The following is a 27,079-nucleotide window of genomic DNA, read 5'->3' on the forward strand; positions in this document are numbered from 1 at the left end:
GCTGGTACCTCCGATGTTGGACAGCACGGGCCTAGAGAATTTAAATGACTTGCCCAGCCTCGCCCAGGAAGCTCGTGGTGGGATCAGACCTATAGTCTGGGAATTATCCTTCCTACCCAGTCCCTCATGGAAGTTTAGAAGCTTCTCCTTTGGTGCCCAGCTGTCTATCCATACTTATGACATCTTGTCAGGTGTCCCAGTCTGCTCCTGAACATCAGCCAGAACACACTTCTGCCCTTTTTTGGCCAGGTAATAACTTCTAGCAACTTCCACTGCCTTCTTGGCATCAGTGTTTACCTGGAAGGGTAGTGGCTAGAGATGCAAATGTGTCCACATGACAGGTTTTTCATAAATAAAACAGCAGTGGTCAAGAGAAGAACACGTCAGGAAGACGAGTGGAAGCAGATCATTTAATATACCAAATGGGTACTATCAATGTATGTTTGTGTTTCCGAGTCCAGGCTTGTTCTGCTCATGCATTATAGGACAATAAATCAGGAGACCATGTTTTGGGACAAGAAATAGCAACTTTAATTTGGAAAGCCAGCTGAGAAAATGGTAGACTAATGTCCTGGACAACGATCCCCCCAAGTCAGAATTCAGGCTCTTCTTATATTAAAAAGGGGAAGCGAGAATGCTTGGTTGTTGCAAACTTGGTGTATGAATTCTTTGTTGTTAGAATCCTTTGTTCTTGCAGCTCTTCACCTGGGTCAGATCCGTGTAAACCTCCAACAAACAAATGTTATTTTCTATTCTGTAACTTGTTATCTTTATATTAATGGAAAAGTGTTAATATCCTTCAAAGTCAGAGCCTTGAGAATAGGGTCTCCTGTATATTTCAGGCTCTAGGCAACATTGTTTTAGAGAACATGCAGGACCAACAAGACTAAGCATAGGAAACAGGGCACGGGTTAAAGTCAAAGTAACAGATCTAATATGGTGTCAGACTTGTTCTTTCCTATTTCAGTAGTGCCATGGAGAAGGCACTTCGGGCAGCTTTTTGTAGGGTCCTGGAGGCTTTCTCTCTCAGCCTCTGGGTGCCTCTATTGAAACCCCGTCATAGCCGTCTGGCCTGCTGGAAAACCACTCCGACTGTTTTGCCCTGAAGATGTGTTCTGTTTATAACTCATCTCTACTCCTTGGAAAAGAACTCAATAAAAACTCGGTTTTCCACCAGCCCTGGGCAGGGGTGAGGGATAGCATGTTATTATTGTATAAAAAAATAAATAAATAAAAGAAGTCTTAAAACAGCACTGGGCACATAGGAGAGAGTCAATAAATGCTTCCTGGCCTAAATCAAAAGTGATGGTTCAGTGATTCCATGGCTGCTCTATTTGCTGAGCTAGTTACTCCTTTGCTCCATTACACTTTTTTTTAACTGAAAAAGAAATACATGCATATGGTTAAAAAAATTCAAACAGAGAACAAAAATACACAAGTGAAAGAAGTTTTCCCTCATCCTCTGTTCTTCCAGCCCTCCCTGGAGATGTCACTGTTTACTATCCTTTGTGTGCTTTTCCAGATATGCTATTCACATTCCCACCTATGTACATAAATTCCTTTAACGTTTTAGTTATTTTTAACTTAAAGAGATTCAAATCCTCAAGTGGCTTCTGCCCCGGTAATAGAAAAGAATAAATCTGACTCCATATTAGATCTGTTCCTTTGACTCTAACCTTGTGCTCTGTCTCCTAGGCTTCATCTTGCTTGTAAAACAATGTTGCCTAGAGCCTAAAATATACAGGAGAGCCTATTCTGAAGGCTCTGATCTTTAAGGATATTATTTAACACTTTACCATTCATACAAAGACAACAAGTTGCATAATAGAAAATAACGTTTCTTTTGTTGGAGGTTTACAGGGATCTGATCCAGGCAGATAGCTGCAAAAAAAAAAGGATTCTAACAACAAGGAATTCCTACACCAAGAAGTTTGCAACAACCAAGCACGTAGGAAAGCAGCCTGAATTCTGACTTGGGGAGATGGTTTTCCAGGATATTAGTTTGCCATCTAGGTCTACAGAAACTTGCTATTCCATGCCCCAACACCGGGTCTCCCAACTTTTTGGCCTGTCCTGCACTGAGGAGAATGAATTTGGACTCGGTAACACTCCTATCTACCTAGCAAGCTGGGCACTGGAACTGAGGGCAGCTCTCCCACACCCAGGGACCTACTGTGAGCCCTTGATTGTTCCCCGAGGGTGGGGAGTGGTTTACCCAGGAGGGATGGGGACTATGCACAGACACTCAGGCAGTCTGCTCCTTCTGGGACCCTAACCTTGTACTTCCCGCTCCCCGCCAGCCCAAAACCTGGGACAGTGGAGCTAAGGCAGAGATCGTGCCTACCTGTTTCCCAGCGTGTAAAAGGGGAATATGTACTCTTCCCAAGGTAGTTCTGAGCGACAACACCTGCGGGTGCTTGGTTCCCAGAACAACAGGAAACCCAGCTCCGCGTGGGGGCAACGGGTGTGATCCCCGTAGGGGCTCTGCAGAGGCCTTGGCTGGAGGGCTGGACCAGGGAGGTGAAATATGAGCTGCGGGCCTTGAAGGGTCAGAGAAGGATGCAGAGCAGGACTGCCGCCTCTTTCGGGGTGCCCCCAGAGGTAAAACTTTTTCTCTCCGTCTCTGCTACTCCCCTCCCCACTCCAGATCCCTGCCTTCTCTCTGCTCCTCCTGTCCATCTGTCTCCCTCCACTTTTCCCCTCCTCCCCTTTTCCTCCCATCTTCTCCCTCCCTCACTTCCCGAGCTTCTCTCACAGAACCCAGAGAGGATCGCTGGCCTTCCTGCGCATGCGCAGTCGGTGCCAGCTGGACCGCGGGTTGGAAGCTCCAGCTTCGAGCCGGGGATCGGCCCCAAAGGCTGCTAAGCTCTGTCGCCCGGTAGGCCTTTGTCTCCTGCCCCGGGCCAGGGACAACGGCTGTGGAAGTGCAAGGTGGGGGGCTCCCGGGAAAGGGGTCAGGAGGGTGCGGGACGGCGCCAGTCAGCGTGTGTTCAGCTGAATTGCTCAGGCCAGGCCCCTCTGCCCGCGCCACCTGCCCCGGCGCCCCAGCCACAGCTGTCCAGGGCCAGGTGTGCCCCTGCCGCCTCTCGCCCCAACCGGGCTTCCCTCAGTCCGCGGCTGGCGTCCCCTTCCCCTCTCCCGTCCGCGAGTCCTCTCCTCCAGGGCTTCCTCTCCTCAGCCGCCGGCCCGTCCCCAACACTGGGCGGGCTGCGTCCCGGGAGGGCGGGGTCTGCGGACCCGGACGGGGCGGGCGGCTGGGGCTGGCCTCCGAGCGGGGCTGCAGCCCACGTCACCACCCCCCCACGGCTTTCCCTGCCCCGCGACTCCGGGGCTGCCCTCCTCTCCCTTTCCCGCTCCCTGAGGACAAGCTCAACGGCGTGGGCGCTGCTCCTCGGGCTGAAAGCCTCCGGCTGTAACGCCCAGCTTCTCCTGGTGAAGTCGTAAAATGGGAGCGCCAGTGCTGAGCGAGCTTCTGTCTCCTCCCTCAGTGTTTCTGCCCCAGGTAAGTACCTTGAACACTTTCAGGTGTTATGAGGGCGGTGCTTGTTGATGTCACGTGTTTTTATAGTGCGAGGGTTTACAGTGTTGAAAGCAGGGCTTGGTTCAGTTAAAAATGAGCTGAAGGCATGAGGCTGTGACAACCTCCAGGCTTCTCTCTCCCAGGGTGAAACGTGTGACCGTAGATTTTAGAAAGATAGTTACAGTCCCTAACTAGCCCAGCCCAGCTAGGGTGTGTTAACAGGAACAGCACTACCAGAGGCCTTGGAGACCCAGGGACATTGCAGTCCTAAAGAGCTCCTGGCAAAATCTGGTTTGTTTTGGGGTTTTTTTGTTTTTCTTAAATTGTGCGGCAGACTAGTTGTATAGAGGGAAAAATAATTGTCAAGAAATATTTTTTCATATAACAGCTTTATTGTGATATTGTTCACACACCGTGAAGTCCACCCACTTAAATGGTACAATTCAGCAGCTTTTAGCATATTCACAGTGGTGCAACCATTATTATTCCAGAATGTTTTCATCACTTCAGAAAGAGCAGTGGAAATTAATGACCTATACACCCCTCCCCAGTGGTCACTCTAAAGAAGTTTCTTGGCTGTTCCTGACCATAAATTAACTTCTTACATTCTACGAAAAATCTGGTAGGAATTCTAATCAGAATTGCATTGAATCTGTCTATCAAAGCAGAAAGAATTAATGTCTTTATGGCATAAACTTCTTCTACCCATGAATATATCTGGGACCCTATCCTTTTATCTGTCCAGAGCCTGGCCCATAGGAAGTCCTCATTAATTGTTGGGTTTGTGAATGATGAGATTCTATACATCGTTAGATGCAACTGTAGCCTTTCACAGAAAAGAAAAGTAACCTCAGTGAAGCCAAGTGACTCTCTGATGATCAGAAAGGGTGACAGCGAGTGCTGCAGTGATCCAGTGGACTTGGTGCTTGCAGAGTTCTCCAGCACCTACAGCTAAGGGAATTACAGTGTCCTTTTACTTATTTTTAATGCCGTTGCTTTTATTTTTACTTATTTTTTAAAATTATTTTTATTGAAGTGTAGTCAATTTACAATGTCAGTTTCAGATGTACAGCAGAGATTCAGTTATAAATATAGGCATATGTATATAAATATTTTTCAGATTGTTTTTAGTACAACTCATTACAAGAAATTGAATGTAGTTCCCTGTGCTATATAGTAGGTCCTTGTCATTTATTTTATATTTATTAATGTGTATCTGTTAACCCTCGCTTTCCTGCCTGCTAACCACAGTTTGCTTTCTATGTTCATGAGTCTATTTCTAGCATCACTGTTTTTGCTATTAATATATGCTGGTTGGCTGCTTTCAGTTTCAGTAATTCCATCTTATCTGTGGGTGTTTTTCTTCTGGTGGGCCAGTGTGTGGTTTGCACACGTGATAAAAGATATCTGTATTTGGGAGAACTCCAGGCCTCGTGTAGTCTCTGGTATGGAGCGCCCACTGAGCTGATGCTTAAACTGGGAAAAAAAACATAGTAAATGTTGGAATTTCCACTATGGTTGAGACTTCCAGGATTCTATAACCTGTTTAGCCCACCTTAATATTGGCTGCATCCATACTGGGTAATTTGGTGGAATTTCATGTTATGGTGGTGTAGAGACAGGGCCTTGTATGCTTTTTTCTCTTTCCTTTTTCTAACACTCATTCTCCTGGGCCTCCCAGATCCTCCCCCAGAAGTGCCCAGGGCTGGCTTGTTGCTGCACTGAGGCAATATTTGTTAATAAGGCCCTTTCCTCATCTCTTCTGAGCCTCCATTTCCTTTTCTGCACAATGAGGGCTTAGACTAGATAAGTGCTTTTCAGTTTCTTTTAAAGCCATGTTTCCTTTGAGAAACAGAAAATGCAAATCTCTCCTCCCATCACAACCCTTTAGATTTTGACACGTCTTCCAAGGAGTGACATAGCTCTTTGTGGAAAATTGATGTGATTGTGATTCCAGGTAGCACAGAAAAGACTCTTCAGACATATATTGCAGGGAAAGGGCAGGAAAGGGGCAATATGTCACACTTTCCAGTGTGAGCAATGGAGCAGGGGGTAGGGTTTAAGTACGGTGTCTGACGTGGCCACTCTCTAATCTTGTACAATGTGATAAACCTCTCTCCCTCAGATTCTTAATGTGTCAAGTTGGGGTGATAATATTTTAAGGCTTTTGTGAAACATTATACAAATAAGCCATTTGTGTCTCGTTAGAAAGAAGACCTGCTAGGGAGTCAGGGATTTCTTTTAAAAAAAAAAAATCTTGTCCAGAGCACTCTGTCTGTGTGTATTTTGAAGTTCCTGGAGGGTGAAGGTTGAGTCTAAAGTCTATCATGGGACAGGTGGCCCAAGGTTCTCTGCGCCCCAGATTGCCCCCTCCTCCCCAGTCCTCTTCCTCTCAGTCCAGGATGAAGTTCCCTAGTAGATTTACACAGAGGTCTTGTGAAAATGGCTTTTCATTTTATTGTTTCACCAAGGAGGGCTGCCATAATTATCTCTGTGGTCAGGTTTTGGTGACCTGAAGGCTATGCAATTGGGGGTATCTATTCAATAAAAAGAAAAAGAATTACAAGTACAAAATTAGACCAAGGGTGGTGGCAGGGGCTCTTGAAAGTGGGGACCATTAGCTTTGTTAGCTTCAGGTGCAGTGGCCTCTGGCCACGAGGACCCATTGTCGTGCTCTGAAGTTGGAGGGACCAGACCAGTGGGTTCAGTGGGAATGTTTACTGAGTGTATCTCATGGGCTGGGCATTGTCCTATTTGTACTGTGTGTTCCATATTTGAGACAGTGAGCTCATTTAATCTCAATAGCCTCTTTAAAAAATTAGACTTTTTATTTTGACATGTAATGTAGATTCCCATGTAGTTGTAAGAGATAATATGGTGAGGGCCTATGGACTATTTGCCCAATTTTCGTTAATGGTTCCATCTTGCAAAGTTGGGGTACAATTCATTACTGACTCACTAGCCCTTTGAGGTTTGTGTTATTGCCATCATTTTATTTATGATTGAACTGGGGTTTAGAGAAACACACAGGTCTGCCCAGGTCACCCAGATGGTTAGTGTAGAGTCGGTTGAAACGTGGGCTTGGGATTTCCAGGCAGTACCATTATGATGGTCTGTGGCAGGGAGCAGCATTCACTTTGTTTGTTTATTCACTCATTCAACAAGCATTTATTGAATAAACTCTGTGGGTCAGATGCTTTCATAGGGTTATCTGATTCTTCAGCAGTATGGAGAATCAGGTGATGTTTTCTTTTTTTTTTAATCTGAGAAAATTAGCTCTGAGAGGTTATAAACCCCCCAAAGGAAATATAGCTCATAAATGAGCAATAGTGAATTTGTACAGTTCCTTCTTCTTATGCAGGTGGTACCCTAGGCATTTTATATTTGCAAACTACCATAATCCAGATATATTCTTGTAAGGCAAGGATTTTTTTTTAATTGAAGTATAGTCAAGTTTACAATGTTGTGTCAATTGCAAGGTGTTTTTTTTTTTAATTTTGAATTAAAAAAATATTTTTTGAGGGGGTTAATTAGGTTTATATATTTGTTTCATTTTTTTAAAATGAGGTACTGAGGATTGAACCAAGGACCTCGTACATGTTAAGCATGTGCTGTACCACTGAACCCTCCTCCCCAAAGCAAGTTTTCTTATCCATTATTCTGCAGCTTAGGAGTTCAAATAAGTTGGAGTTGAAATCCAGATCTTTTGATCCCACTATGGTTCTTTGCATTATATCCTGCTGAGGGGTGGGGAAGCAGTTCCTTTGTTCTTTTCTTTATTCAGCAGTTTTGAGCACTGACTTTGCATCAGGTCCTGGCTAGGTGCTTGGAAACAGAAAACAAGAAATAACCCATTTCTGCAGGGGCCGGAAGCCTAGACCAAAACCTGGGTAATGTGATCCGAGCTACAGTAGCCATGTGCAGACGCTGAGGACAAACTGTACCCCCGGTTTGCTTGGGCTTCCCCTGACTTCTGGCTGGTACACACCAGGTCACCACAACCCAGTGAGGCCCGCAGCCCACAGCACAGTATGTACCTCGGTCTCCTCTCCCCTATCGGCAGGGCCTGCAACATGAGCATCCCTGACTACGTGCAGTTTGCTGAAGACCACCAGACTCTCCCCGTGGTGGTCCAAGCTGTTGGGATCATCTCAGAGGAGAATTTCTTTTGCATCTATAAGCGAACCTCCTCGGTGAGCCAGATCAGCCCGTGCGGAGCCCAGTGGGCACTCTATCCACTACAGGCACCACTATGCGCCCGAGAATGAGTGGAGCGTCTTCCAGACCCTCTGCAAGGTCGTGGGCCTTGTCACCATTATCGACTGCCTCTCGACCAAGGCCTTCGAGAAGCTCCACGTGCAGAGGAGATGTATGGCACCATGCTCTATGACTCTCAGCTCTTCGTCATTGTGCTGCATGGTGAGGCCACCGAGCAGCCGTGCACCGACGTGGCCTTCAATCTACAAGGACTGCAGGGTGGTGGAGAAAATCATCAAGGACTTCACTGAGTCTCTCTTCATCATGCTCAAGTCCAAGTGGCTGGACGGGGCCCCAGAAAATTCTGGGGAGAAGATTCCCGTCCTCTACATCCTGTTTGAGAAGGAGGACTTCGTGGGACTGGACAGACAGCAGGTAAGTCTACCTGGAGGCCCGGCCGCCCTGGCTGTGTGAAGGATTGCTTCCCTACATCCAGAATGGGATTAGCAAGGAGGAGGGCTGTCTTGTAGCCAAGGCTGGAAGGAGGTGCAGCCCGCCGGTATTCAGACATTTAAAAGTGAATCCGCCTTTGTTTCGGAGAGATTCTTTTATGGTTATTATGGACACTTACTCCCCCTTTTCAGCCAGGACCCTTGGTGGGACCCCTGGAGTGGCTGTCCAATAGAGTAGCCACAGCCACTGACGCTAGGAGCGCTGGGGAGGAGGCTGCTCTGAGCTGAGATGTGCTGTAGGTCAAATGCACATCAGAAGCTGAGACTTGTCTAGTAAAAAGAATGTAAACTATCTTGTTACTTTCTATATTGATTACAAGTCAAAATGATAGTATTTTACATACAGTAGAATAAGTAACAGCTGTTCTTAAAATCAGTTTCTAGTATTTGTTTTTTGTTTGTTACTTTCTCTACTGTTTTAAATATGGCAACTGGAAACTTTCTTTACATGGCTCTCATTTCATTCCTGTTGGGTAGCCTGTCCTGGGACAGTCTCATCCCTTTGCTTATAGATGGGATGTTGAATCCCGAGACGCAGAACGAGGCGCTGGTCGAGCTGGGGGTGGAGCCGGTGTCTCCTGCATCCCAGGCCCAGCACCTGCACGGCTCAGGCCCTTTCTTCATGCCCGACAGCCACCATGCCAGGTTAGGACATCAGATACACCTCCAGGGGCTTTCGAATGAGCTCCTTAGGCAGGGAAAGGCGTGTCACGGAGTATCGGACAAAGCAGGGAAAAATTCGTCCTCACTTTGTCCCTGTGATTAGATCAACGGCCCCACTTTGCCTCGGAAGTGCAGACGAGCTCTCCTGGGCTGCCTACGCCCTCACCCTCTGCTCTGTTTCCCCGTGTATCTATCGAGCTGTCCCTCGGTCAGAAGAGGGTGAGATGCCTTTGCCGAGAGGTGGTCCCCCTTTGCTGGGGAGAGTGAGTGAAGCTGTGTCTCCCCGGCCTACAGCCTCAGGCCTTGAGTCCGGAGAGCGCGCATGGCGGTCCCGCAGCTGACGGTCGGAGGACCTGGCACGTGCTGCCGGGCCCGCTGTGGGGACGGTGATCTGTGATTCTAAGGTCAGATACTACTTTCTGGTGGTTGGTAAGTTGGAGGAGAAGATGCCAGAGAATTGATAAAAAGAAAGTCCAGAACAGTCCTGTGAGTGACAGGCACAGGGGACCCGAGTGTGGTGCCTGGCGGGCTCTGGATGAATTTTCACTTCCTCCCCGTACATGCCTCTATGGCTTAAGGAAGGGGCGAGGCGTGTCGTGGCCATGATCTGTACTTGTCCTTGCAGGGCCCTGTGATCTACATGCCTGCACTCCCCTTCTGCTCCTTGTAGATGTGCTGGCAGGTTTAGTGGCCTGGGCAAAGCTGAGGGCACAGCTGCCAGCACCAGGCCACTCCCAGGCTGGTTCCATTCACCTCACCTGTCACCTCCTGCTGAGGACCCAGGCTTTAGTCAAGGCAGGTGCATTGGTGCAGCGTAAGCAGGGACCAACTTCTCCCCCTGGACAGACTGGTGGGTGAGCAGTGGAAGCTTGGAGCCCTGCCCCAGCCCCCTGGCCAGTGCCTCCTCTTTTGTCATAGGAGGCACAGGTGACATTTTTGCTCAGCAACTGCTTGGCTCTGAGTCTGCAGACCCACCAGAGAATGCCAGCTTTTTTTTTTTTTTTTTGCCATTTGAAGTCTGCCCTTGAGATTTGGCGGAGTAGCTGGATGTGTGCTTAGCTCATAGTTTTTGACACTGTCACCATTGTTTACCCAGTACGTCGTGTACCAGGCATGGCTCCCAGCATCAAAATACAGCAGCGCATTAAACCTCCCTCCTGGTGGGTCTGTCTATTCTGGTACCATAAGGGCTCAGCCAGCATCTGAACGTCAGTGAGATAACGCGGCCAGTGAGCTCGGGTCAAGCACGTTCTCCTCCAGTCACTTTTACTCCATTGTTGCTTTTACTATTCCACAGTCATTAATTTTTAAAACAATGCTTTGGTGCAGGAGCAGAGCCTAATTCTCTCCTGTTACTCTTGGTGGGAGTGAGCAAAATTGTCCAGCTTGAAATGCGACCACATTTTGTAGCTCAAAAGCTGTCTGCACGCATCTAGGTGAAGTTTTGGCTGGGGCGCTAACCACATTGGGGTCCCCCAGCAGCGCCGCACCCCTCAGGCCCCTGCCTTCCCTGGAGCAGGAGGTGAGGGTGGGTCTCACCATCCCCGCGTCCCTGTCCTCATCACACTCACGTAAATTCTTGTAAATGCTGTCAGTTATTTTTGTTCTCGTGTGTTTCTAATTTTCATTGTTCCTTTATTCCTTTTTCTCTTGTACCGCCCTGTGAGCATGTTGTTGGGTCTGAAAAGTGGGCTGTGCACACCCTACATTGGAAATAGCCATATCGCCCTCCGTGCTGTCTCCATCGCTTTAAAAAGCAAAAACTTAACAGTTACCTTGATCCATATATTATTCTAGTCATCTTTTTATTTTCTAGATTTTTGGAATATTTGCTCTGTTAGCACATCACCCACTGGTGTTTGATAGCCATTAAAATCCTTGCTTTGAGGAACATGTTTGGTCCTCCTTATATTTGGTGACAAATGCGCCCTTATTAATTTTGTGTATTTGTTTTGAAGAAGTGAAATGCGAATTGATTTAGGCGGCGGCTGAGGGATTCTTTTCATGGAGTATTTAAACTTGGAAAGTCAAAGTCTGCAGCACCTTGCTTGATTCTGGCTTTTACACAAACGTGCTCGGCACGCGGTTCCTGGCTGTCGCTGTGTGACGTGCGTGACGGTGCTGCCTGGCCGGCGGTCACTGGTGAGGAAGTGGCAGGCTTGGGGGTGAGCAGCTGCAGGGGACGCTGTTGGAGGAAGCAGTCACCGGTTTTTTGTTTTTTGGGTTTTTTTTTTTTGCGTTCACCTTCCCCGTGCTATTTACTTTACTTTGCCTTCATAAAGGGGCAGAAGCGGGTCTAAAATCCATGCCACACTTTTGTTCCCTTTACAAGGCTGGATTTTCTGAGTATCAGGAAAACATGGCCTTCTCCTAAGTAGCTGGCTCACCTGGATCTGGTGGACACAAGGACTGCTAAAGGGGACCGTAGCTTCCTCTCTGCTTCAGCCAGTGGGCATTCAGAGCCGGGTCTGTGGTTTGCCTCAGCAGCCGTGCAGGCCTCCCTGCCCCAGCCTTTATTTTAACCCATGTTGGCAGTAAATAGCTGACTCTGTGTCTGTTGCAGCTGATGTCCAACACTGACGGCCTTGTTGTTAGTTTCCAGTAGTGAGACTCCCAACACTACAGTCAGCCGTGAAGGGACCTTGCATTCTCACCCACACCCTGGTTCACCTCACCCAGGGGAAGGGTTTGGCCAGCACCGTCATGCTGGCCATGAGACCTTGTTTCTCCTTTCATGCTGTGGTCCAAATGTGGACACTTCATCCTTCACTGACTTGGTCTCGCTTGAGACAGGCCAGACTTTCTGAAAGAGTCCATCACATTCTAGGGGGAACAGAACAGAAGTAAGAGTCGCAAGTAGGAGTCTAGGCTATCTGGGTTGGCAAATGCAGGCTGGGATCTGTGATGGTTGGGCTGTGCCCTGGACACAGGCCTTTCCCGTGGCTCCCGAGAGCCCAGGGGTCAGAGTGAGAACAGCCTTGCCTGGGTTCCCCCATCCTCATCTGCTCACTGGCAGGTGTGTCTGCTAACAAGGAAGTCCCCCAAACCTCGGGCTCTTCAAAGTTCAGACCACGGGAGAACCTTAAGTCCCTTCTCCTGGTCCTCCTTTGTGAGAATCCAGTGCCTTCTGAGGTGACCAGCGGCAGGAGATGCCTCCCCCTCTAGGGAGCACCCTTCGGAGGACTGTGACTCAGTGCACCAAGCTGTGAGCTTGTGGGTTTCCGTCCGTGGTCCCTGCAGAACCAGACTTGAGATGGGCTTATTGACAGAAATGACAAGACTGATTCCAGGGCAGGGCTTGGGGGGAGGGAACAGGGGAAATTGAATGTGACCTCAAACACCTAGGTGGGTGCTGGGGCTGTTACTAAAGTGGGGAGCCTGGGAGGTACCTGCCAGGAATCGAAGTCTAGAGTAAATGGTGGACATGAGGCATTTTTAAGATGCCATTTGTCATCCAAGTTAGGACTTCAAAGAGGCACTCGGGTGTATGAGCCTGGGGCTCAGGTAAAGGAGCCGGACTAGAGATACACGTTGGGAGTCGTCATTCTTCGCTGGTGTTCACAACCGTGCAGGTGAATGAGCTCATCTCGAGAGGTGCAGACTGAGGCTGGGGGGGGGTAGGGCTGTGCCTGAGTTGGAGGAAAGCCCAGACCATGCAGCTTTGGTGTATCAGTGAGCGGTGTTTGCGATTTTCAGAGCAATGGCATTTATCTTTAAGGGTCTGGGGGGTGGGCAGAGCCACCCAGGAAGAAATCTGAAGGGAGGGTTGTGGCCACGTGTGCACGTCTTGGGACGATGCAGAGGCTGCAGGGTCCTGGAGGGGAACCTCCTCAGAAGCTGGAGTCGGAGTGGGGAGTGGGGAGAAGGTAGTCACACTCACCTGTGAGGAAGGGAGGGAGGCCTAGGGAGTCCCTACCCAAGCGGACTCTCTTTTCCATGAACAAAAGGCAATCAGACAGAAGATTTGAGGTGAGAAGGGAAGGGCGCTATGAGAGGAGCCAACCTGGAGAATGGTGGTTGGACAGTTTTGGAATATTCTCCCTGCAAAATAGAATTTTAAAAAACCCAGAATCTTAAGAACATTGATAGTGACTGGGGAGGAGATAGTTCTTTTTCTGGCATCATAAGGGTAAGGCATGTATCCGTGGATACACAGAAGAATCGGGCAGTCTGGTCCAGGGGCTTGACCCTTACCGGGGGGAACAGTGCAAGTTTAAAGGGGGAGAAGGGCAGCGGAGGGAAACTAGTGTCAGGTACCAGTCGGCCTCCCTACTTGCGTGTTGCATTCACATCCATGCCTCCCAGGTGGGCGGTGGCAGCCCCCTTTTGCAGATTGGGAAGCCTTCTCAGAGGGGTTAAGGAATTGGTCCGTTTATCGGCTAGTAAATGCTGTAGCAGGATTCAAGCAGGGCCTTGTCAGTCTTCAAGGGCATGTTCTCTCTACTAATTCCGGTACCTCTCTGTTGTACCTGGAATGATTAAGTGGGTCAGTTTTGGAGCCTTTCAGAAAAAGTACGATTTAAGTGCCTCAGGACTGTTTCACAAAGCTCAGTGTTCTTTGATGGATCGGAAGCAACGCAGTGCTTTACGCCCCACAGAGGTAAGGTCTTACTCCTTTGACAATGACGTGGTTACAAATGACGCACAGGTGCAAAACCAGACTTAGCGGTTTCTGAAGGGAAACTCTCCAGTTCTCCCTTGATCGGCTTTCTTCCGCGGGATGTAACTGTCCTGCAGCTTAGGCCTGAGCTTTCCGTATGGAGTGAGGGTTTGATATCCAAATTTAGCAAAGAAGGGTCAGGTGGAGAAAATCGACGTTGACAATTTATATTTGGGTTTCATTAGACAAGATTCACTATTGCTTAATGGCACATATAAAGTATGAAATTGAGTACAGAGCATTGCATTTCTTACTTTCTACTGAGAGCTGTCTTCCAACATAAGGTTGTCTGTTTTGGAACTTCAGCTCAGCAACTAGGGCACCTGTCAGTGTGTTGGTGTGATTGTATTTACACAGTGCATGTAATCTGGGCTTCCTCAGCCCCAAACACTCCAGTGCAGAATTATGGGCTGTAGCCATCAATTAGTTATACAAATACTTCTACAACTATATGATACCAAAAAAAAAAAAAAATAGAGAGAGAGAGAGATTGCTTTTATCAAATTTCCATTGGATGTTAACTGCAAACTGTTGTTGAGTAGCTCTGGTTTCCTTTGGATATGAATATATACATTTCTTTGCATGTAACTTGAATTGTAGACTAGAACACCAATCTCTTGCTTTCTATGAGCCACAAAAATCATAGTCAAATGACACACGTATGAAATATTTTATTCATTTTTTCTGAGATACAATCCTTGAATTTGGGACTTGGGCTGTGATTTTGCTTTTTCCTCTTCCCACCACTCTTGTCATCTCACTCCTTTTTCCCACGTGGCCTCCAAGAGCTCATGGTCTCAGAGGAGCAGGTGGACAAACACCAGTTGGTCGCCAAGCAGTCCTGCTGTAGAGGGAGCCCAGCCAAGAGCTAAAGGACATTATCAGAGAGGACTTCCTGGAAGAAATGGGCTCTACATTCAGTTCTGAGGACAGAGTAAGAGTCAGCCAGGAGAAGAACTTAAGAGGGTGACTCAGATGGCAGAAGCAGCCCGGGTAGAGGCCTGGAGGCTTGTGGGGCAGAGACTCGGGGAGAGTGCCCTGTGTGGTCCAGGGTGGAGGGTGCCCCTGCCGGGAAGGACACTGGAGAGGGCCTAGGGGTGGAGGGCTTAGGAAGAGCTTGGTTTTTCTCTAGAACTGACATAGGAGGCAGTGAAGGGTGTCAGCAGGAAGTGACCCTCAGGAGAGGTACTGCTGGTTTTGCTTCTGATGTTCTACAGAAAGAAGGGATTGGGACGGGCGAGGGCAGCTCTGCCTGTCCCTTTGAGACTCACCCCTTCATTCATTTATTCATAACACATGCAATTCTGAGTGTCTAGGGGAGAGGGGGTGGACACAAAGTAGTAAGCAGAATGTACTTGCTTGAGAGCTTAGCAGTATCAGAAGTTCACAGCGTAGAATGTTCTAGGAACACAGCAGGGACACCTAACCCAAAGTGCAGAGGTTGGAGGGACGGGAGGCTTCCTTGACAGTCAAAATGAGCCTGGAGGCAAGTGGGAAGTAGCAGCAGGTTAGCGGGCCCCTGAGGTCACTGGGGACCTGGGTACTGAGCTGAAGCTGGGCGAGCCGGGTCGGGGGTGGGGCTAGAACTCTACCAGGGAGCCTCTGAAGGGTTTGGAGTGGGGTGATGTAATCAAATTTGCGCTTTGGGAAAGCTGCCCTGGTTCTCTGTGTGTGTGTAGTGGGGAAGAGGGGGAGGGTGCCACCAACTGGGGGGGTCATTAGAAGACCATTCATAGGCTGAGAGGCCACCAGTGGGAGAGGGGCGTCGGGGCTGCTTGGGGACGGCAGGGGCAGTGTGGATGCCGGATTTCCTTATGGGGAGGGCTGGTTAGCGGGGTCACCCTAGCGGCGCCTTGTGGCTGGAAGAAAACAAATGGAGGCAGCCAGGTGGACTTTCCTCTTCTCTCCTTCCCTGCCTTGTGTGATGATCTTAGCTCAGCCAATATATGGAAAAGATGAGCTAAGTTCCAGGGTAGCCCAGAACTTTGTTGAGCTCGTTCGAGTGAGATCTGATAGGATTTAGGCTTGTGTTGAGGTCTGCATGTTCACTTAGCTAGAAACGTCCCGTCTTTTAGATTTCCATAGGGGTGTTTATTCCTCATTAAGATTGCTTTCTAGGTGAGAGGAAATTTAATACAGCTGCTATCGTCCTCAAAAAAAAAAAAAATCTTAACTTTTAAGAAATTTAATATTCAAAAAAATAGGAATATTTAAAACTGTTAAAGTAAGGCTTTGGTGTAAGTTCTTTGGTTTCTCAGTTGATGTAGAGTTAGAGCCTTTGCATTACTTAATAGCACATCTTTGTCAGTATTTAAAGAGCTGTTAGTGAGCGCCCCAGGCCCCACTTCTCAAAGCATCATTAAAGCTAGCTCTGAAATAGTGATGTCATAAAGGTCTTGTTTGCAGAAGCCAAACAGTTGGTTTATAATCTGCAGCATAGCTCCCTTTATAAAATAATAATAGGTTCAAAATTAAGAAAGTGGAAGATAATTGATTTTTTTTTTAAGTTGAAACATAAACTTTCTGGTGCTAATGTTGCAACTGGAAATTTCAAAAAGAAAAATCCTACTGTAATATCATCTACGTGGAATACATATATGTCTATCACGTTTGAAAAGTAACTGTGTAGTGGTTTTTGAAGTCTGGAGCATTCCAGCTGAGATACTGGCAGTGATGTTTGCTGGTTTTCAATGGAAGAGCCTAAATTTGCCTTCTTAGCTTTATTCTTTTCTTTTCTTTTCTTTTCTTTTTTCTCTCTCTCTCTTTTTTTTTTTTTTTTTTTTTTTTTTGTAGTGAGAGGGTTGAATAGTGCTTTGCCAGCATGATTTTGGGGCAATTTGGGGGCAGATACCGTGCTCCAGCAGTGAGATATTTCCATGCATTTTACTTTCTGGACATCACCAGGGTACATGTGGGGGTTTGTGCCTGCAGGCCGAGATGCTGCAGGACTCCCTGGTCCATCACCGTTATGTCTTGGAGCTGCTCCAGTCAGTGAATGACTTTCTGAGGTTTGAAGAAAGGTGATCTGATGCAGATGATCAGATGTGTAACTAAGTACTGTTACTTGAAATAAGAGAAAACCTAGCAAAAATGGCTCTAAAATACAGGATGAGGGAGGAGAATTGGCTGAGCAGCTTGCAGTGGGGAATATTCTCAGGTGACTCCCTCATTGTGTCTCCTGTCACTCTCCCCCACAGCCCTGCATGGCAGTCATGCTGAAGCAAGCATGCATTTTCTCAGCAATGCGCTGAATTTCCTTGTGCCTCTGTTTCTCGGCTTTTTTTTTTTTTTGAAAGCACATCTTGCCCTTTGGTTAAATACCATCCCTGCTAGTCACCTCTTACACTCATTCTTCTGGACCTCGTCCATACATAGCTGCTGAATGGATGAACAGAATGTAGTATCTCCATGTAGTGGAACATTATTCAGACATAAGAGTGAATAAAAAAGAAAAAATAAATAAAGGGGAATATGAAAAAGGCCACCTGCCCTGGGAAGTCCACCCTGACTGCTCAACCTGCCCATTTCCCTTTGAAACCAAACACCTTATACTCCTCTCTACTCCTTTTGATAGTATTTACCACCTTCTAATAAACTATAACATTTTCAAAAAAAAAAAAAAAGAGAGATGCTGATACCACTTCAACATGGACAAGCCTTGATAACAGCACGTTAAGTGAAAGGAAGCACACACAAATGGCCACATATTGTTGAATTCAGTGATCTGAAATGCCGAGAATGGGCACATGCAGAGGCAGAGAACAGGTGATGGTTGCAAGGGGCTGGATGGAGGGGGGTTGGGGAGTGACTAATTGTGACAGGGGTGTTCTTGTGGGGCGATGAAGTGTTCTGGAGTTAGATGGTGGTGAGGGCTGCACAACCGTGAGTGTGCAGAAGACTGCTGAGCTCTGTCTCTGGGAGTGTCTGTGGTTGGGGGCGGCTTTATTTTGTTCTCATCCTGCAATGTGAAGAGTCATCTCGTGCTAAGGCCGTTCTACTCCTTTGAGTGGTGAGGGTCAGAGACTTTGCAGAGTCATATTTCTTTTTTCCCCCTTGCTGAGTGTAGGCAAAAAAGGTTTAAGCCTGAGAAAGTGCTCCATCTGCAGAAATGTCTTTTAGTTTTGCATGGTGTAAAAATCTTGAGAGCTCTTTAATCGTTGAGGACAGTCTGTGGGGGGAAACAGCCCGTGAAGCCTGGGTGAGACCGGGAAGAGCCGCGCTTCCCTCCCAGACACGGTGGGGATTTCACCCCCGTTCAGGCTGTGAAGGGCCCAGACCCGTGAGCGGAGTTGACAGTCGTGAATATTTACGTGTATCCGCTGCTTCATCTTGGATATTAATTTCAAGCTGAGTCAGTTTGTGGTGGCAGCCTCATCCTACCTCAGGAATTTATAGTATCTGCTCTTTGAAGTGAAGACCTGACAGATTTGATTATTTAACAGTCTCTCTTGAATTGTAGCTCAGATTCCTTTGTCAATAGTAAAAGAGCAGAAATATAGACGTCCTTTAATTCTGATGTGACCTGGAACGGGTTTAGTCTCTGTGCCTCAGTGGCCTTGTGTGCGGGTAGGGAAGATGATAACAGTGCTTCCCTCAGAGGGGCTGGTGAGGGGGGAGTGAGAAGCACAAAGGGAGGACTTACACGAGATGCTCATGAATGACAAAATTTAGTGCTCTCAGCCTGGTGAGGCCTCAGGGTCAGAGATGACAGAACAGAGCAGTCCTAGCCGGAGCTTGATCCGTGCTGGCAGCTGTTATGATCAGTATCACCACTGTGGGTTTTCAGGTAGTTATAAGACTTGGTAATATGAATTTATGAATAATGTTAAAAGACGAGACAACTCAGACCCGGTTTACATAGTTCTCAAGATTTTCTCTCAGAAATGGATATTTTTTCCCCATCTTAAATCTGAGTTGAGTCTCTAAAAAAATTCTGTATTCCTCCATCTTTTTGCTTTAGTTCTCCATTTCTTAAAAAACAAAGTTTTTAAATGGAGTTACTGGGGACTGAAATGAGGGCCTCATGCATGCTAAGCAATACTCTCACAAATGAGGTGTATTCTCCCCCAGAGTTTTTTTAAACATTCCTTTATTAGCATTCAGAGGTTAGAGGCCTCTAATTCTTTTTCTGGAGACTTGTCCATGAACCTGTAAATCTATAATTAGTGGACAAAATTTAGTTTAATAAAAAAACAATAAAATATTCTGCAATCCATTTGAAAGTAAATGCACATTGGCTTAAAATATTTCTCCTTTATGGTGATTTATAATTTTTGGTCTAGCTTAACTTATTAAAAGTAATCATCATCATTATAATGTCCAAGCTTGCTCTGAGTGGACACCTACATAAGGCTAAAATGCTTTCCTCATGTTTTGCTTCATAGCAGGTGTTTGAGGGTAGGTATCAGTGTCTCCTTTTTTGCAGCTGAGGGATTGAGAGGAGGGGAAGCTTGTCCCAAATCTCACGCAGCTGGCACTGGCAGGCTCAGGGCTGGAGCCCTGGCTGCACAGGATGCATTCTCAATTGCTCCTCTGATCAGCCTCCCGTTGAGTGGTTTCCGAAACTCCTGTGAGTCCATAAATAACCGATTTCAGCGATTTCAGCCTGGTGAGGCCTTCAAAGGAGAGACACCAATGAGAATGTGAGACAGAGTGGCATAAATTAAAGTTGTACATTTTCACAAATGTTGCATTCCCAGGTAATGACTTAAAAAGTTTAAATTTATTTTAGTGCTCTGTAAGCACTAAAAACAAAACATTAAAAATGATTATAGTGCAAAAGAGGAGTGGGCTTTGAAAGTCCAACCATTGCTAATGATGTTGCTTGTTTTTCTCTAGTTGTGCTTATTGACAGAAAAATTTACAAAGAGTGAATTGATTTTATGTAGTCTTAGTATGGAGGAACAGTCAGTGAATATTGAAAGTAAAATCTTTACTCTCTTATTTCCTGATGATGAATATGTAAGTTGTTTTCATGGCTTAAGTACATTTCCTCATTTGTGAAATTTGAGTGATGCCGTTTACAGTGTCTGACTGTGACAGGTAGATGCCTTGTATACAAAGCACCCAAGAGCTGCTTAGTAAAAATGTGCCGTCACAATGACAGATAGTTTAGAAGGATCAACTGTGAATAGTAAAGAGGGTGGCTTGTTTCTGACGCATATTCAATATGGATATATATGAATATATGAATATGGCTTAAAGTAACAAGGATTCAGGGTTTTGTGTGTGTGTGTGTGTGTGTGTGTGCAGTATGAAGTTTTAATGAAATCTGTATCATTCTAGTGAGACAGGGACTAGTAAAATTGCCTTAAGCAGACGACCTTGAAGATTATTTACACAGAATGTGTATTGTTACAACTCAGAATTCATGTTGCCATGTAATCATCCACTCAGACATTTAAATTCGTAGGAATATGACCAGAACCATTAAGTTTAGAAAGATCCACATTGATCATTTTCAGGGAATAAGCTTCTCTCTTTTGTATTAAAGAAAATTTTGATTTATTTATCTCCACTCTTAATAGGTTTTAAAATATCAAAACATTGATTTGCCATGTCAATTTTTTTAATAGAATAAAGCTCATGCTGTTTTAATATGTAAATAAAGGTTTTTGTATTTCAATAGACCTGTATGATTTCCTGGTTCTTTGAGAAGTATTTTGCAAGATACTTAGATTACCTACTGTTGGAAAAATACAGATGTGACTTTTATGAATATAGGCCTAGTACAGATCTGTTGGTTTTTGTTACAGTGCAAGACATGAGGCCTAGGAGAGCTTTGCTGCTGAGTGCCAGGAGGAAAGATCCCAGATCTCAGTCTCCCCTCCTGTAAAATGAAGTGGCTGGACTGGACTCTTTCCTCTTCTAAGATGAGTTTCCATGAGTCTGTGTCTTTTGTTTATATGCAGGAGTATTAGCAATGTCACATTAAATACTGAATAACCCTCCCTTCCCCGAAGCGAAGTGCAGTATGCGCTACATAAGCTTTTAGTTATCTGATTCTCCTTTCTGATCCTACAGGCAATTTTTGTGTTGCATCTTTCTCGGTAACCTGGAAGGCCTTTTTAGGCATAGGTGGCACTGTTGCACCTTCTTACAGTCTTAATTTTCCTGTTTGTAAAAGAAGGCTTATCAACGTTATTTTATTTTGATTCCTTCGTTTAATGCTTCAGGATAGCACAATGTCCATTACGTCTTTCTACCTGGAAAAATTATTCTGCTTATATCTTACTTTTATTCGGTCATCTCGCTGTGAACATTTCAGACTTGCTGTGCAAACAATGGCAAAATCGGACTTTTCTTCCAGTGTTAGAAACCAGTGAGCCGGGATTTTATAAAACAGCTAGAAGCGGCCTCTGGAGCACCTTAAAACTAAAAAGTGTACTGAGTTCCTTGAGTATTGACCCCGCTGCTGTGTGTTAATTGGTGGTAGGAGATTTGGTGCATATACGAAGGGGTGTAGTGTTTTGACTTGGGTTTGCGTGCTCGTGCTGCCACTGAGCCACGTGAGCCTGAGTGAGTTTGCTCTGAGTTTTTCCCTCGTCTGTGAGATGGGGACACTTATATCTGCATTGTAGAATTGTGAGAATTAGAAATTATGTAAAGTGTTTAGCACAGTGGGAATGTCAAAGGGCTCATAAAGTTTAGCTCCTGTTTTGCATGAAGCCATCATTTTACAGTCTTTGGCAATTACTAAGAAACAGGAAAATAAGAAAAGCTGGTTTTATGATGAAAGATATTTGAGGAGGTTTCATTGTTCCTATACCCATAATTTAGCATCAGCAGAGTCAGGACCGTTACACAGTTGCCCTGAACCAATGCTAAGCCACAGAATTTTTTGTTACTTCATATATGTTGGGGCTTAAGGGGATCCAATACTTATACACATGTTTTCTCCAGCAGCCAACTGAGAGATGACACAGAAGAACAGGCAGGCGATAAATGTCTCCTTTATTACTGATGAAGCCATGTTCTCCATGAAATTCAGGCCTGTGGGAGCGTGGGTGTCATGATACTGTGTCCCAGAATTAGAGACTCACGCAGTCCCAGGTAGCTCTGGACCACAGCGAATCTTCCCTTGAGAGGATCTGCCCCATCATGCACAGGGCTGTCCTGCCATGGAGCTGAGCATCCCAGGTGCTTCCCAAGGGTGGTTAACACTGGAGGGAAAGGAACGGTTTTATATGCCCTACTTGTCTCCCCGGACTCACAACTGAATCTGTTAGTGTGAGGAGGGCTAGCCATGGGCCAGGGGCCAGGGGTGTGAAGAGAGAAACACTCTCCATGGACCAGAGGAGTGGGGAGGAGGCATCCCATCCCTCAGTTTAAACAGGTGGTGGGATGGAACAGAAGGGTGCTCCCGAAGAGTTTATAAAAGGGGAAATAAAGATTTCCTTTGGGACTCAGACTAGCCCGGAAACACAGGAAATGATTAGAAGGGAGACTTGTAAATCACTTTCATATCAAATTGATATTTGTTGAGCACCAAAAATGTGCTACATTCTTTTCTGAGCGTTTTACAGAAATGAATCCTTCAATCTTCACAACAAGTGAGTAATGAAGGTTCGCTTGTTATCCCAGGGTTACAATGTGGAAATTGAAGCACGGAGAGAGTAAGTTGGCCAAGGTCACAGAAGTAGTAAGTGGCAGAGCTGGTATTTGAACCTTGGCTGTCTGCTTTCCAGGGTCCCAGGGATGGGCTTTGGGTGTTTAGAGGTATCTGCATCCCTGGATCTCTGTACCTCTGTGCATCAGTTAGCCCAGAAAGGACAGGGAGAAGAGAGTTACACAGGTGCTCACAGTCGTGTCTCAGCCACTGTCCACAGACAGTGCACCTTGATTGGCGTTAAATGTCTTCTGGGCAGCAGATCTGTTTGTATAACAGAAATTTAGTCCATTGAGTTAATCTAGAAACCCTTCCCGCTCCGCTTCTGTCCACGCTTGCCATGTGACTGCCTGCCCGTGATTGGGCCGATGAGGAGAAACTGTACTCATGGTTGAACTCTGATATTTCAGTCTGGTTTGTAGTTTCATATCTCCTGTTACATTAATAAATTAAATTTGTGGGTTTCTTGCATCAGTCTCTCATGAGTTTGGTTAATGTGATACCAGTCCATGGGAGCCCAGGGGGGCTGACGGTATAATTTCTCAGCACATTGTGGCACTTCTACCCGTGCAGACCTGGCTGGAGAATTTCTGCCTTCCTCACTAATTTCCCCCAACAACAGGGTTCTCTCCCACCCCCGGATGTGAGGCTGGGAGCTCTCTGATTTAACCAGTCAGAGGCCATGTCCACCAATTAGAAAATGATGAAGTTCCTGGAAGTGGGTTTAATAGAAGAAAAGGGCTTCCAGGTAGTCCGATGGGCTGTTCGAGTCCGTTTGGTGAAAAGCTGTCCACTGTTTGTGGTTGAGCTGCTGCTTTGCTGTTGAAAAGTCTGGATTTGATGAAGGGAATTTTAAAAAGCAGAAAGGAGTGATTTAAGGTGGTACGTCCACACCGGCGAGAAGTGATGGATGACCGCCTGTGTGAGGCATAGACAGAGTCTTACAAGCTTCATAAAACAGCTTTAAAAGGTCTGCCATCTGAGTGCACTTCATAAGGGGTCCAGTTCATCACTGGTCGCGCTGAGAGGGCAAGTAACTGATGATGGCAGAAAGGACACGGAGGCATCATAAAGGTCTCATTTATGTTCCCTGTTTAAAAGATGTGGCACTATATAATATATTTGAGCTGGTTTTTCACTGAACAGTTTTGAGTGCTTTCTGGGACTCCCCAGTCCCCCAAGTTTGCATGCAGCTGGGTGTCCCCTCAGAGCAGCTCTGTCAGCGCTCATCCTGGGCTGACGTGGTGTCACGGGGAGCAGGACGGTCAGCGTCCCTGGCTCCTCCGAGCTTCGTCTCCTCATCCGCAGAGCCGGGTTTCTCTTCTGTGTCTACTTAGTAGGGTTGCTGAGAATCACACGTGATGGTTGTCAGGTGTGATTTGTGGTTGTCTCTGTGATTGGCGTATAGTCAATATTTGATAGAAACACTTGTTTTTTATTATAATTGTGGCTCCTAGATTACAGTGGTTTTTAGTCTGCTTTTTTTATAACTTTATTCTTATTTATAAATAAGCATGTATTTTTATTTATTTTTATGGAGATACTGGGAGCCAGGACCTTGTGCATGCTAAGCAGGTGTTCTACAACTGAGTAATACAGACCCTCCTTGTCTGCACTTAAAAATAAATATTTCAATACACAAAATAGCTCTTAAACACCATCATGGGACCTATTTTCTGTATAGACAATTGAATACATATGCTATTTCAATAAGAATAAATGTTGTTGGTACATACTTTTCTGAATATGTTTACGTGTTTAAAAAAGATCATAGGCAGTGATAAACACGAGTCTTGGATTCAGTACTTCTTAGGGTCTGCTTTGCCATCATGGGAAATTACATTCTACAGAGAAGGCTAATTGGGTCTCGTTGATATTTGGATGATTTAGCAGATGATCAAGGCTTTCAAAAGCTGACAGTTTTGTATCTTAAACTAACTACAAAGTTATCTTCTAGAAGCTGGAAGTCCTCAGCTTGTGAAGTGCCCAGTAATTCAGTGTGTACATGTCTGTGTCTGTGTGAACGTGTGTGTGTGTATGTGTGATTTCAGGAAGGTAGAAATAAGTTCCATATAGACTTCTGATACATTTCTCCTCCAATTCAAGGTGTAGGCATATATTTACAAATAAATTGATACTCTTTTGTCATTTGGCATATTGGTGGGAATAAGAGGTTCTCATACTTGTTTCAGAAGGGTTGGGGAGCATGAGCTAAGAAAATGGGAGGAGATAGAGGCAGGGAGGTTCTTTACACTTTGTGCAGGATGAGAAACAGTAGCTTTTCTTTTTTCTTCTAAAGCAAACTGGCACTGAATTGAAACATACTATTACTCAGAATTGCTTTTCTGATCAGATACAAGTGCCTCAGATTTTTCAAGGCAACATGAATGATGAAATGTGTTTTAGCAGTTATCTTTAAAAGTAGTTTTATTTTTTAAGTAAAAGGCTATAGCCTGTTCTTTTTTCCAGCTGTAAAAGAAGTTCTCATTGATCCAGGTACATGATCAAAGTGGTTAGTTTCTTTGTTTTTTGTTTGTTTGTTTGTTTGTTTGTTTGTTTGTTTTTTAAGTGCTTGTTTCATTGTGGTGTGAATGAATGATTAAAATTTCTGGATTTTGACATTTAGAACATGCTGATTTATCAGAACTGTTAAAAACCTGATTGTTGTTTGGTCCTCGTTTGTTGGGGCAATCTATTAATTTATGTTGTCTGTTAAAGAGGGAAATTCTTCCTCTAGCCTGCAGACAATTAAGTGAATGGTTTGCAGTGTGCCTTTAAAATTCTTTGAATGCATTGAGCATGTTTGTTCAGTAAATTTTGAATTGAGTCATAGTAATGATTTTGCTTTGATTCTGTGGCTTTTGCTCCTCTCCAGAAGAACTTGAATTCCCTGTTGCATTTTGTATACGTGTTCTTAACAGGGGAAGAAATTTTGCATTTTTTACAGAGGTGGGTTTTCCTATCCCCTCTGAATGCCTTCTGTAAGTGATATAGCGAAAATCTGTTATTGCAGTGCTTAACTATTTCATAAACTATTTTTTGGCTTAATCAGAAACAATGACAAAGAATGATAATAAAAAATATGAAAACCTTCCTTCCTTTGAAGAATAGAAATGAGGTGGTCAGGCTCACGCATGCTTTGTAATTGACATACTTCCTTTCATCTCATTGTGTATCATGATTCAGAGATGGAGTTGTTTCAGGTTTGTACATTTTTGTTTTAACATTTGTGTTGAATTCATTCTCTAGGCTGATGTTTCCTGTTGCGTTTGTGGAAACTGTAGATGAAGGGAGACAAATGCTTTGTTCTATTTTCTGGAGGCCTGAGTTGCTGATGAGAAAAAGGAGATGGTGGGCTGAGGAAAAGAGTGACACTCCCTCTCCTCCAGGCTGAAATTGATGAACAATGAAATCAATTAGGTGTATCGGTATTTCACCAATAGAAATCAGACAGCCCAGAAAGTCTAGTTATGCCCAATGGAAAGTACTGAATTCACCTGCAGGATTAGGTGCTTTACCAAGTAGAAGCAGCTAAGAGGAATCAGAAAAATCAATCCTATGATGAGATATAAAAAGAATCTAATATCTTTTATTTCTGAAACTTTTCTACGTTAGGTTGTGAAGAGCTAAAATTAAGTTTCAAGCGCCAGGAGTTAAGAGTTTAGGTGGTTCTGTGGGGTCGTTATACAGGGATGTGTCTAGACCCTGCTGGAGTGGCCGAAGATGGCAGGAAAAGACCCAGAGCCAGGATTTGTCACCCTACGGTGTCCTCCATTATGATTCCATGTGGTAGCCCATGATTGGGTTAACAAATTGTAACAGACCCCAGACTCATGTCAACTTTAAGAAGAAAAAAATGTGCTTAGTAACTGCTTTCAAGCAAGCACCTGTGCATCCTCACTCCAGTCTCCTTGCCATAAAAAGCACAGACAATGCCTTGCTTGCATTGTTGAGGTTTTAGATAGCACTCTGCTCATTGCACAGCAATGACCCAGGCCCTCAGCTATAAACGCTGGGCGTACATGCTGCTAGATAGTCTATTATCCCCAAAACAAGGACCTGGCTGGTCTGGTGGTCTGCTTTGTAATGAACATATCTAAAGAATGTATCTTGTTCCCCTCTCCCCATGACTTCCCTAAAGGTAAACTAAGCCTTTTTACTCATGGTGGATTCTACAATCACTGTCTCATCCTGTCTTTCCCCGAGTTCCTGTTTACTATCACACAACTGTTAATGCCTTTTTCCTTTGATTATACACAATAAATATGGGAGCATTTGAGAGGCTCTTGGAGTTGGATCCCTACTCCCTCTCACTTTCTTTCCTTTTTCCACAGTCTTGAGTAATTCATTCCATGTTAGTAAGACTTCTGCCAGCCAGAACCCACAGTTCCAGGTGAGAAGGGTGCAGGCTTTATGTCTCCTACCCGAGGGAGAGAGAGAAGAGAATTGAGATCTGCTCCCCCGTGGTCACTTCCTGCCCCAGGGCCACTCCACTTCACCTGCAGCCTTCTGGCCTCTGCTCACAGGGCCTCTGCCCCAGGACTGAACGCAGCCTTTTCTTCCCTTGTCAATATTTCCTGTGCCTTTCAGAAGTTGGTCTCTTCTCTGCAATTCAACCCTGGCAGATATGATGGTGGTCAGCGTGCTGGTGGGCAGTCCCTTGGGGACTCCCAGGAGCCATGCTGATTCTCCTGAGTCTCTCATTCGGGGTTACAAAACTGTGGAGCACCGGAGAAAGCCCATTCAAATGAGGTCAACACAGCATTACATCACTTTCATTTTATTTTTGAATTTTCAGTGGAGAAATTGTTTGTAGCAAACCGCTCCAGAATTTCAGCCGCCTGCTTTCCTCAGCACCATTTCCTTGTTGGCTCTGGTGCTTGTTTTAAGAACCAGGTTTCTTCTCTGGTCCCTTCTAG

General features: G+C 45.5%; 1 long non-coding RNA gene across 1 annotated transcript in view; it reads left to right on the forward strand.

Annotated features, from left to right (window-relative positions):
• Positions 1 to 3,335: 3,335 nt before the first annotated feature.
• LOC116280297 (uncharacterized) overlaps positions 3,336 to 27,079 on the forward strand; it is an 80,572-nt gene continuing 56,828 nt past the window's right edge. Inside the window, exons 1-2 of the long non-coding RNA XR_012077277.1 lie at positions 3,336 to 3,502; positions 7,584 to 8,152. This is a non-coding gene — a long non-coding RNA (uncharacterized lncRNA). The remainder of the gene's footprint in view (positions 3,503 to 7,583; positions 8,153 to 27,079) is intronic.

Source organism: Vicugna pacos, chromosome 1 (assembly GCF_048564905.1).
Source record: "Vicugna pacos chromosome 1, VicPac4, whole genome shotgun sequence".
In the NCBI taxonomy this organism is placed as follows: Eukaryota; Metazoa; Chordata; class Mammalia; order Artiodactyla; family Camelidae; genus Vicugna; species Vicugna pacos.